At 37.9% G+C, this 13,177-nt stretch overlaps 1 long non-coding RNA gene across 5 annotated transcripts in view; it reads left to right on the forward strand.

Moving 5' to 3' along the window:
- The window catches only part of LOC108522963 (uncharacterized), a 104,486-nt gene that overhangs the window by 19,232 nt on the left and 72,077 nt on the right, over positions 1-13,177 (forward strand). For 4 of the 5 annotated variants that reach the window (XR_001883655.1, XR_001883654.1, XR_001883652.1 and 1 more), the window contains exon 3: positions 10,164-10,324. This is a non-coding gene — a long non-coding RNA (uncharacterized LOC108522963). Of the gene's footprint in view, positions 1-10,039; positions 10,076-10,163; positions 10,325-13,177 lie in introns of all 5 variants that reach the window. The other variant, XR_001883656.1, reaches the window with a different exon arrangement.

Genomic DNA, 13,177 nt, shown 5'->3' on the forward strand with positions numbered 1-13,177 from the left:
AATATCATGAACAATGGATTCCCATGAGATTTCATGAATGACCATTTGTTCCTAGAGAAAAAAACACCAAACAAAAACAACAGCTTACCCAAGCTTAGAAGTCTACCCAGTCAGAGAGGTCTGCTACACTGCATTAGACCTTCCTTTGAAAACAGTCTTTAAGGGTTTCTAAGAGCCGTTTTTTCTAAAATCGGTGTTAAAATATTTCTAAACTCAATATAAGGAAACTGTTTTAATGTTATATGGTTATATTTTTCAAGCACATTTTCCAAGATGCTTTCTGATACATGATGAATGAGAACCCAGTATTGGTACAGCTCAAAACTCTAATATGTCAGAAATGGAAGGGTCTGTTGGGAGTGTCTATACTTCAATGTTTCTGCAGTGCCCTAGGAGTTTACAAATATGATCCCATTTAATACACACAAAACCCTGTGTATGTGCTGGTATCCCCATTGCATAGATGAGACTAATTCAGAGGAGAAGTCTTAAAGAATATGTCATCGCAGCTCTGCTAATGTGAGCTGTGTGACTTTGAACAGGTCACTTGATCTCTCTGAGACTTTTTTTTTTTTTTTTTTTATCTGTACATCGATGAGGCTGGATGAAAGAAAACAATTTGGGATGCTCGAATATAAGTTGAAAACAAAGAAATACATTGAAGCTTGAGGTCTCTTAGGTCACAAATTGTAAGTGGCTCAGTTGCTGAATAAGATTCAAGTCAACTAGACTATTCTACTCTTGATGACAGCACGAGGCTGGTCATTAATGGACTTAGCCCCTCACCTGATTCATTTCTCTGCTTTGCTGTGGGCAGGAGTCCAATAATTGACAGATAGAAGTGTTTTCTACACCCTTGCCTTTGACATGTAGTAGAGAAGAGAGTTTGGGTTTTGAATTTGAGATAGTAAAGAGCCTGTCTGCCTTTCTACCTCGCTGGCATTCAAAGAATACTACCCCACATGGGTGCACATTGTCAATACATAGCCTATTTCTAAGAGGGTTATGCATCAGGACCAGGATATGAGGAGCAACTACTCCCTGGAAACGTTTAAGCAAAGAAAAAAGGCATATTCCAGGAATATTAAATATGATTTTTTTACAGTCTTTTAATAAAGCCACCTTGGAATAGGACATGGTTGACAGCATTTCCCCAGACGGGGTGTTAAATATAGCATTCAAACCAGAAAATTACTCATTGATTTGCCCTGTGAAAAGATAAATGTCTATTCAACTGTGTTCTATCCCAGTGCAGACCTTATTGTTTTTTAGTAAAACAGTCTGAGTGAGTCTCCCTAATGAGGCAACACAGCATGAAAACACTGCAAGCACATGGCACAGGACAGGACGAGAGCCCTTGCCAACCAAATGCAGTACCCCGGAAGGCTGCCCACAGCTCCCGGAAGCAGGGCATGCATGCCAGCTCAACAATGTGGCCGCACTACTCCAGACAACAGAATAACAACAGCAGATACACCACCCCGAAGCTAATACACACGGTAAATGAAAACTTGGTCTCAGGAGGGAGCAGAGATAAAAGCTTACAATTCACTGCCCCAGGAGCTTCTGAAATCACTACTGTTTTGGCTTTTGCTTAAAGACAGTTTTCATAACGACAGGTGACTGCCATCTGTAAGACCCTGGCAGACCACATATGCCTAATAATGCTCTCTCATTTTATCCAGTGTTTTACAGCTCACATAGGGATACTGTGTGTCCAAACTCATTTGATTCTCTTAACAACCCTATTAAACAGGTGGTACAGGTACCCACTGCACTGGCTGAATTTTTTTTTTCAGACAGATGCTGTCATGTATTATTGTATCTTGTATCTATCTGTTCACCTCAACAAGCATATATGGAAGGCCCACTCTGTTCTAGGCACTGGGAGGAGGTGGAGAAGCACAGAGAAGTAAGGGAGAAAGCAGAGGTGGGTCTAATATGGTCTACATGACAACGGTTGCAAGGAACTCCTAAATCTCAGGGGGATGCAGAGGGACTAATAGATAACTCCAACTCAATATGGACAGGGCAGAGAAGTGGGGATTCACAGTTCCTAGGGGAAGTGCAGAGGAGTGGTGACTTGACTTATAGGAGTTTTCTGAATTGCAAGAGAACTTATTTAATTTTACAGTTCATTCTGATTCTTAAAAAAATCTAAGAATGATGCAATGATATGCACTTTGGGATCATAGATCAGCTGACATTATGAGATATTTTATTATTGATTATTGTGCTGCAACTAACAACAAAACCTCTAGGTAAGACAAGCAAGCTCTTTGCCTTCCTTTTACTGAAGCTCACAACAGTTGAATGGCTTGTTCCAGGTAACAGATCAGGAATTCGAGTTTACTAGGGAATTACTCCATACTGAGTTCTAATCCGCATTCTACTTCAGTGCTTCTCAAATTTAATGACTATACAAACCTCTTAGGGATTTTGCTAAATTATAGATTCGGGTTCAGAAAGCCTGAAGTGGGGGCTAGAATTCAGTATTTCTAACAAGCAGCCAAGTGATACAAATGTTGTTGGTGCACAGACCTCACTTTGACTAGCAAAGATCCAGAGCGATGCCCCGGCCCTAAAAGTGGCTATTATCAAAAAGGAGGTAAAAATCAGAGTACATGAATTATAGCAATGGTGAATAGGATTTACAGAAATTAGGAGAGAAAAAGTAGAAAATTAGGGGAAAACAATCTTAAAATTTAAGGACAGGCCAAAGGTTTTGAAGACCTAGCACAACTAAAGGCCCTTAGACAAGATCCAGCACTGTGGTGCCAAACCTGAAGTTCTCAAATCTCTAGGGATCCAAGAAATCATCAGTGAGGACCCTTGAACAAATTGTATATATTCAAAAAATAACTATTTGAAATTGAATATTTATATAAACAAGGCCTCTTTTGTTCATGAAAACATGGACTCATTAACCAGATGTACTACTGCTTTGTCCTTCTATTGTAGGCCTAATACTTATTTTCTATGTTACAGACAATAAGATATACACATCTTTGATTAAAAATAAGAAAACAAATTAGGTATCAATAAATGCAGTTCAAGTAATCAAGGGAGACTAACAGAAGGAATACTTGGTAGGAAAAATGTTGAGAAATAATTCAAAGCCCTTATTTTATGAGTTTTTAAACTTTTATTGTTTTATCTTTGGGTTAGTTTGTTTTTTCTGTTGCACTGATTTTGCATTAGCTTGTACCCATAAATATTAAGTAACTAAGCAAAGGTTTAAAAGTAAGATAATAGAAGAACCAGAAACAGATCCCAAATGTTCTAACTCGAAGCGAATAATAGTTGCCATTTACAAATAACCTATTATGTGCCAAGTACCTGCATTACTTATCACATTAAATCATCAAAAAAAAAAAAAAAACCTAAAAGGAAAGTAATTTTGTATTACTATTTTACAGACCAAGAATCTCAGCCCCAGAAATATGCAGTAACCTGCCCAGAAAAATACTCAGCAAGTAAAATGCTTATTCACCAATGGATCTTAAGTCTTGGCCCCAAAACCTATCCTTCAAATCCAAGTTGTAATTCTCTCAAGTTGCTGTTAGATTCCAGGATCCTCATACTGTGTATTTGACCACTGAGAAGAAATTACTGGTTTATTTATTTGATCTAGACTTTCCAAAAATGCCTGTGAAGACTAGAGAAAATATAAATAAACAGCCCCAATATTTCCCTCAGCAGCCTACTAGCCTTTTGCCATTTCTCTTAAAGACTCTGAAACTTGCATTCCCTCAGACACACAGAGGAGAGACACTAATCTCAGCATGGATGAATGCAAGCCTAATTATCTCTCTTTTGCCCTAACAAATGCAATTTTAGGAATCCAATAAATCCAGATTTAAATCCAACTCCCCATGTGCTGACTTGTGATCACTGACCATTCACTAACACCTCTGAACCATTTTTATTATCTGATAAAAGAAAGATAATACTGCATTTTTCATTGGATGGTGGTGAGGATTACATAAACTGAAGTAAGTAAGGCCCTTAGCACAGGTCAAGTACCAGATAAATACATGAGTAGCCCTTATCAGATCGGGTGATTATCGCCTTGGAAATCACAATTTGCTTTTGGCTTGTCTCAGCCAAATCATGGGCTTCTGACAGAATCCATCCTTTTCTTTCTAAATAATTCAAAATGAAAAGCCTGAGCATTTGTTTCCCTGACCTTATTTCAGGGATATTCTGAAATGCTGAAGCTGGGTGACCATACATAAATGACAGCATTCATTCTGAAAATAAATGTGACTTTGCAAAGACCACTAATGTGGTCAGAGCAGAACTGGTGTGGCCAACTAAAGGGTGACCTCCATTTCTCACAGGAAGTATCAGACTGGATGTATCCTAATTTGGAGTTCATCTTTCATCACTTTTCAGGAGGGTGAGAAGGAGAGTCTGGTGAAGTCATTCCTTTTTGCCCAATAATGTTTTGCTTACCTCACTCACTCCAGGGAAAACACACAAACAAATAAAAACATCAGTTTTCTTAGCCAGCTCACACTTCAAATAAAGTACGAAGAAGGGAACAGTACTTATAGTGCCAAACTGGTCATACTGTGTCATCGTGGAGGTGTAATGACCTCCACAGATTACATCTATGGGTGTAATCTAATGCAAAAATCGAATGGGTGAAAAACTAGTATTTGTAAATGAGTGATAAAAGGGTAGACAGCGAAATAAAGGAATGTGACCCTTTCTTTAATAACAGAGAACAATGTTTTTGTTCAGGAAACTAAAAAACAAAAATAAAGAAAGGAAGAACATCTGGGGGAGGGGAGAAACACAACTTTAATTTTTAAAGACTCGGTGCTCAGTGAAACCAACTGATGCTTTTGATTCCTTCACTCTATTTAGATTCTCCTTGCACAGCCAACATCAGACCCCCCATACTCAAACAGACTGACAAATACTGATTTTTAACTCCACCAGTGAGGGGCTTCTTATTCTGCTCCCAGAGAACACATGTGTGAAATGAGTTTTGCAAGTTGACTCAAGTCAGTCCCAGCTGGGTCCGTTCTCCTGCTGAAAAGGCAAGCCCACAGAGGCATCCTGGCTTCCAGCAAAAAGTGATCTGCCATCCAGCGCAGCTATGGCTCTCTGGGAAGCTAACGCATTTTCTAAGATTCAGGTTGCTCTGCAGAGTCAGAAAAAGACCTAAAGAACCAGGTCTGAGTAGAAAGATATTTGAATTTGGAGAGGATGAACCATGAGGAAATTAGAATTTTCTTCTCAATGTGGTGAAGAACTGTCAAGTCCACCATGACTTGACTTGGCTCACTTCTACAGCCTCATGACAGCACTTACACTTGGAGCTCTAGCCAAATCAATTACTCACAGATCTTGAACAAGCCATGATCTCCCTCATCCTCCAGGCTTGCTTAAAGATGGCATCTTCAAAACACATTTCCTTATAGCAGCACTTGCTTATCCCATTGTATCATAAATACCTGTTAACTTACTAGTATTCTCCATTATTTGGAGAGTTATTTGAATGTGATGTACTATAACTTTTCCACTCTTGTGCCTTCAGTATCTAATAATAGGCATACATTAATGTTTTCGATGGATAATAAGTGCATAAATAAATAAAGGAATGAAAAAAATGCAAGAGACCATTTCCAGCCTTGTCTATCATTAGTAAGCTATTGTAAACATATTAAGCTATACCATTTAATGAGTTTACACTTTGTGCTAGTAACAAGCTAAGTGCTTTATACAATATGCCTTTTCATCTTCACACTACTATTGTGAGAAAGTAAGAATTATTATCCCCATTTAAGCAGAAAAAATAATAATTAGAGGCTCAGGAAATTGAGAAAATTATAAGTCTACATATTTAGAAAGTAACAGAATTGAGATTTGCAACATGATGTGCTGTCTCCCTGTGATGCTCAAGATTTGAACAAATGTTGGGAATTCTCAGGCGTTGGGTGTTTAGATTACTCTATTGGAGCCATTCATTATACCATTCATTATATTAATAGTGAATACTCACCTATTTTTGCATCCATTCTGTAAGTATTTATTTATCATCTACTTTAAACCAGACTCTGTACTAGGCTTTAGGGGATACAAAAGAATGAATAACACTCCTTATTTTCAAACTGCTTGCAGTTTAACTGGAAAGATGATAACGCAGAGAGCTGCAATATAACTTAAGCCCCTCAAGAGCTATGTGATGTAATAGAAATTTTTAAAGAAAATGATCACCAATATAGCCTAAACCAACCATTTAGTCTCTTTTCATCTGTCAAATAGCACTCCACTCCCTCCAGCAGCAGCAAGAAGTACCCCATCTATTTTTTTTATCACTTAAAAGTGTATTTTGATCATGGTACTACCTGCTGAAAAACAATCAGTGACCTCATTGTCAAGCAAAAAACTCTAAACTTCTTATTAACATGCTATAACTTGTTCCCACGTACATTTCCAGAGTTATCCTCTATATTGCTTCTTAAAGTCCTCACTGGTTCCACACCATTTTCTAGATATATCCTCTGCATCTTCGTTCTAGCTACTTTCACTGGGGTTAGATTTATTCTATTTAGGCTTTTCTGTCAACTATAGTCTTTCTTTTCCTGGACACTTATAAAACATTTTGCTTCATGTAGGTATCTCCTTTCTTATACAGCTTTGTCAGAAAATATTGAATTATCCTTGGTTGGAATTAACCAGTTATATGTCAGACTTCTGCTCTAGTCTATGAACATCTTAGTAGTCACAGTTTCTTGTTTATCTGTGTATTGTCCATGTCTAACACAATGGCATATGCTGCGTACCCAGTAAATGACTGCTAAAATGAATGGACTGACCAGTCTTGTGTAACATTCACTTGTTCAAACATCCTATCTCCCATTTCATTTGTAAGATTTGTGAGGGCTGAGACTATATATATTTGCATCTTGTATGTTCACCTCACCATAGTTTCCAGAACAGTCCTTGTATATAGAAAGTACCAAGTAAACATTCATTAATGAGTAAAAAAATAATTTTCCTGGTAGGAGTGATTTTGTAGATTGTATTCATTGGGGCAATTCTTGTACCTAGAAATGATAGATGTTCAATAAGTGTCTGTTAATTAAATGGATAACTATTCCCAAATACTTAGCCAGGAAATATAATGGACATACTGTTTTGCCCCTTCTGCCCTGCTTTTCTGGCAGTTTCTCCACTTCCCATGTGATAACTACAGAAGTAGCCAATTTCTAAAATGTGTGACTTTTTCCCACATGATAGAATGTGGAGTTGATGGACCCTTAAACAAGAGGAGACACTGTAATCAAACTGCTAATCATAACAACTCTTCCTTAAAATTTTTGGACTTGGGACACTAGAATAAATTAAACTAGAGCTGTTAGATAAAGAAATTAAATATAGAGGGAGTCATGATGATCCCAAAGTCTTTGAATACAATTTTTCCTTAGGTTCAGTTCTTTCCTCAGAGCCTGTTCTTTCTATGATGTAGTTGTGCTATATGACATTTGGGCAAGCATCCAGAGCATCTCTTTTGTTTAAACTTATTCAAGATAGATTTTTGTCACTTGCTTCCAAAACAACCTTAATGATTACAGAGACCATTCTGATAAAAGACTCAGGTGATGATAGAGCCCGGAAAAAACAAGAAAAAGTAGCACTAAATTCCACAAGAGAGCTATAGACATTTATTTACGAATTTTCCTTTTTTTCTGTTCTTTTCTTTTTTTTTTTTTTGAAATGGAGTCTCACTCTGCGCCCAGGCTAGAGTGCAGTGGTGCAATCTCGGCTCACTGCAAGCTCCGCCTCCCAGGTTCACACAAAAGGCAAGCTTTAAAGACTCAAACAATAAGGAAATCTATTGACAGGCTGTCTGACCAAATAAGAAACTACATGCCAGTTTCATAAGAAATCACTAGAAAATAAGGAAAGGAGAGCAGGCCAGTCATACCAGTGGTATTCAAATGAGCAATAAGAAGTAGGCCAATTGGATTTAAAGTTGAACAGAATAGGGTAGAGATCAACACTAGGAACTTACATAAGAGCACAAAGAAATAATTTCCTTCCATTGTTCCTTCCACTGTCCTTCCTTCCTTCCTTCCTTCCTTCCTTCCCTCCTTCCCTCCTTCCTTCCATCACTCCCTGCCTCCTTCCCTCCCTCCCTCCCTCCTTCCCTCTCTCCCTCTTCTTCCTTTCTCCTATCCTTCAGTGTGTGTATATATATGCATAGATATTTGTGTGTGTGTGTATAATCTATCATGATAAATATATATAAAATCTATCATATCCCAGGCACACTAATGCTAAAGTGATGGAGAATAAAGACTCTCTCCTTTGCACAGGAATCTTCCTCCTAATGTTAGAGATATGACAGTCTGTTGTGAGAGGTAGAATACATTATGATAGGTACTAGGTATTATGGCTCAAAATTGCATTATGAGAATGTAAGTTAGTGGAACCAAACCAGTGAGAAAGTTCTGTAGATTGTTTCACTGACAATGTAATGCTTGAGAAGTCCTCAAAGATGAGTAGCATTGTTATATGATTTATGCAATAAATTAAAGGATGATTTAATATCAGAAAATTTATCAGTGAAATCCACCAATTAATAACCTCATGGAAAAGTCACAGTTTTGCATCAATAGACACAGAAATGGCATTATTAATGTCCAATAACTATCTATGCATAGTAAGAATTTGAAGAAAAGTAGTAACAGAAGGGAACTTCCTCAACCTGATAAAGGGTGTATACCCAAACCCACAAGCCACTAATCTTTATATAGAGACATATAACATACATTCTGTTCAAGATCAGAAATCAATTAGGGATGCCTGACCAGGCACTTCTGTTCATCACAGTGTGTCCTGGAAACAGTAGCAGGGAAATGGGCTCATTAAATGTAGCAAAATAAAGTTAAAAAAAAAAAAAAGATGAATAGTATTTACTTGTGCAGAGGAGAGTGCTGCAGATAGGCAAGGGCATTCCAAGAAGGGTAACAGTGTCTACAAAGTCATGGCAACTGGATACAGTGTGACATATGCAGAAGAGGTGAAAATTCTCTCAAGCTTATGTTTTAGTATGATAGATAGACAAGTAAATCAATTATTGCAATGTTAAGTCCTTTGACAGAAACAAGCAAACGTTGCTGTTGAAGACAGAGAAAGGAAAACCTCCTTAGCCTGCTGAGGTGGTTGAGGTTATGGAGGATTCCTGGGGGTGGGGGGAGGTGACATACAAATGAGTCTTCAATGATAAATAGGAGATATTAAAGATAGTAAGGAAAGATTTTTCCACAGAACCAATGGTATCTGAACAGATATTAGCAAGCCTGATTCATTTACTAACCAGAGTGAACAGTACTTTCTCTCTGTCCCAAAAGCAACAGGGAGGAGAAGAGTCTAATTTTATTCATGGCAGTAATATTGTCTTCCTAGGGAAGCTATAGTCTAAAAACAAGACAGCTGACTAATTACAGAAGCCAGAATACCAGAGTAAATAAGGTAAACAGGCAACATGAAAGGGAGCAATAGGAAATGACACTTGCCCATCATGCTAAGAAGCAATAGTGAGAACAGGGAGTGGCGAAGACTATGATGATGTGGAGAGTGCAGGCCTGTCCTGATATAAAGCATTCCTCAATTCCAAACAATTGTCATGTACAGACATGATCACAAAGTTTCTAGACCTTTATTATGGCCTACCAGATTCAGATTATGGTGTGTATGTGCACACATACATGAGTGTGTGTATCTGGGTGTGTAAAAAATTTCCTAATATCAATTTACCAACTTAACAGTCTATGGGATGACACTGTGAATTAAACCAAACATTTCTGCAAGTCCAAGATATGCCAGAATCCTGTAGCTTGCGATTTTTGAATTAGAACTTGGATGGCAGACATGTTAAACACGTACTTCACTAATTTGCCATGTATTTTGATTTAAACTTCATAATCAATTAGTATATAGTATAATAATTTTTAATCTTTTTTTTCTAAAGGAAAATCCATAAAATGTATCTTTTCCCATTTATTTATGTCCTTAGATCTGGCCTGGACTGAGAATTACATCAGAATTTAACGTTAGTATCAAGTAGCATGTAGTATAACAATTTTCTATCTTTTCTTAAAAAGAAAAGCCATAAAAGTTGATTTTTCCCATTCCTGTAGGTCCTGAGACCTGAGTTGAGTATTACATCATCTACTTGAGAAATGAAGGAGTCATTTATTGTAGTCACCCAGCAGTTGGTGCCATTATGTCTAATTACAGATCAGAGGAAATATGTAGCTGAAGAAAGTAGAGAAGAGAATGAGACAAGAGAAGAATCCTTGTAAGTGCCTTCTTCCTTCTTCATCTTTCTACTTACGCTCACCTCTCATGCTCCTTGCTCTATCATGCACTTATTACCCACTAAATGCTATTTATATAGCAAGAAATCTTTGTCACCACCATCAGTCTCCATGGAATACATAAATATTTCTTGTTACTGTGTTAAAAATAGAGATTAAGTAGAACAAATGTTACAGCTATAAACACTAAGGCTCAGAGAAATTAATGATATCTAGCACTTATACAATGCTTTTAGTCCTCCAAGTGTCTTTATATATCTTAACTTATGTGACGCATATGATAACATTTTGCATAGATGAGGCAGGATGCTATCATCCTCATTATGGAGATGAGAAAACTGGTGTTTCAAGCAAGTCACAGCTCCATTACAAGCTACCTTACCTCTGTAGGCCTCAGCTTCATTCTTGAATTAGGAAAAATAATATAACTTATTTAACAAAGTTAGTATTTTGAAATTCATAAGCGATAATTCATGATGGTCTAATTCCTATTTTAATTAATGTAAGACCTCAGAAAATGAGCTGTTTTGCCTCATTGTTGTTATTGTGATGCTAAGTTAACACTAATTACTCCCATAGATCAATCTAGGAATCTCAGCGGCTTAACCCATTTATATAAAGTCCAGTTGGCAAGCTGAAGATGGCGAGAGGCATAGGGAGAGAAAAATGTACCATATTCTACTGAGGGATCAAAGTTCCTCTGTCAATCTATAGGCTTTTGTGGTTCCTGGAAGGATCCTCTCTACTCGACTTACAGCTGAGGAAAGTGGGAGACAGAATGAAGAAAAATTTTTGTAGTCCAGGCCTCAGAGTGGCTTCATTTCTTCCACTACATTCCATTAATCGACACTGAATCAGACGGTCAAACTAACTGCAAAGGAGACTGGAGAATGAAGTCTATTTCCTTAGGAAGAGTAGAGGATGGATTTACATGAACATAGAGCAATCTGTGTCACATTAAGTAACTTTCCCCATGCCACCCAGCTGATAACTTTGAGAGCTAGAGCGTAAAAGCAAATAATCTGACACTGGGTCCCCAGTTCTCCCCTCTACAATTGCCCAAGGTCATACTTTAAAATAGAAGCCAGTGGTCCTGATTTTGAATTACAGGATCTTTTCTCCCGCCCTTTGTGGCTGGCAAGATCATGTTGATGAACTATGAATGGTTGGGTTCTTTCCATCAATTTGCTGTGCTATATTACAAATGCTCTGATAGCTAGTACATTTACTAAACTAGAAACCCAACCTTTCTCTTTTCTGATGGCTGAGACAGTGGAATGGCCTTATTCTATACTTGCTTTATGCTTCCCCTGGGTGACAGATAGAACTGGCTATTCATTTCTTTCAGATGAGAGCAATTTAGAGCAACAACTAATTGAATAGGGAGTGTTTATGTGTGTGGGATTGATGGTATGAGGTCACAATGCTGCATCATTTTTCTGCATGCTGAATTTGAAGATAATTGGGCTATTTTTCAAAGCCAATGGAGTGTGGTTTTACCAAGAGGCATTGGTCACATCCAGATTCTTCTTTACCTGATCTGAATCCTGGCTTAGGTGCTTCCTTCACTCTTGAATAATGTCAGGTTCCTTGCCTCCTGGGAGACGGATTTACAGTAATTCTGAGAGAAGTCCTTCTAGGATCCTCAGTATAAACTCAAAGCGTTGGCATGTCTATGGTCCAGGCCAGAACATGTCAAGGCACAATCAAAGTGCATCTGGCCTATTGGTAGCGTGCTTGCTGTCACTTAATAGGGCCAAACCTGCAAAGCCTGCCTGAGACACACAGCCACTTCTTCCCAGACACAAAGCCTCTGATTCCAGGAATTGCCTGAGGAATCTGTCATGCCAGTCCATAAGCCACTTTCTCCTTAAATCTTGGAAACTGGGAAACCACCATCTTGCATGATATATTTGGGTTTCTTTCTAATCTTGAAAGTTGTTAAGGAGACAATAGAGATTAAAATCTAAAGGCAGAAAAAACTGGTTTCATATACTGGTTTTACCTCATAGTCACTGTTTAAACAGGGGTTGGCTTAAACCTATGAAATTCTATTCCAGCCCACCACGTAGTTTTGAAAATAAAAGTTTATTGGAACCCAGACACACTCGCTTGTCTCCGTATTGTCTACAGTTGCTTGTGCACTACAACCACAGTGCAGAGCAGTTGAGACAGAGGACTCATGTGGTCTGCAAAGCCATCAATATTTATTGTCCAGCATTTTACAGAAAATATTGTGAGTCTTTCATTTTCTCAGCTGCTAAATGCAAATAATTATGTCTAACTCAAAACTGTGGTAATAATTAAATAAAATAATGTATGTAAAACATATAGGGCAATTCCCAACACAGTACAGATTCTCAATAATTAGTGGGTTCCTCCAGTTATTTTGTATTGGGGTACATTTGTGTGGCTGGAGTGCAGAGGCTCAGTGACAAAGCCAAGAAAACATATATAGGAGCAACACTCTTCAAGGGACAGCCTTCCCCGTGGGCATTTAAAATACAGGATAGTCACTCAGCTCCCAAACTAAAACAACAAAGGAAACCACATCCCTACTATTAGCTGTACTTCTGCAGAAAGTGGGGAGATCAGAAAGGGGGACCTCCATCATTCTGACATCACCATTACAAGGTAAATCAGCCCATTCTACTTTTTTTTATTTACCTAAGAAAGAAGTAAATAGCAATCTTACACTTGTCTAGGGTGTTGTTTAAAACTTCCCCCAAACAACTCATCTTACCCTGGAATGCATTAAAGGCATCCTTACTTCCACAGAGAACCAAATCTCCTCTGAAATTTGGAGGAAAATTTAGTATTCTTAGTGTTCTAAG

Source organism: Rhinopithecus bieti, unplaced genomic scaffold (genome assembly GCF_001698545.2).
Source record: "Rhinopithecus bieti isolate Rb0 unplaced genomic scaffold, ASM169854v2 scaffold_65275, whole genome shotgun sequence".
Classification (NCBI taxonomy): domain Eukaryota; kingdom Metazoa; phylum Chordata; class Mammalia; order Primates; family Cercopithecidae; genus Rhinopithecus; species Rhinopithecus bieti.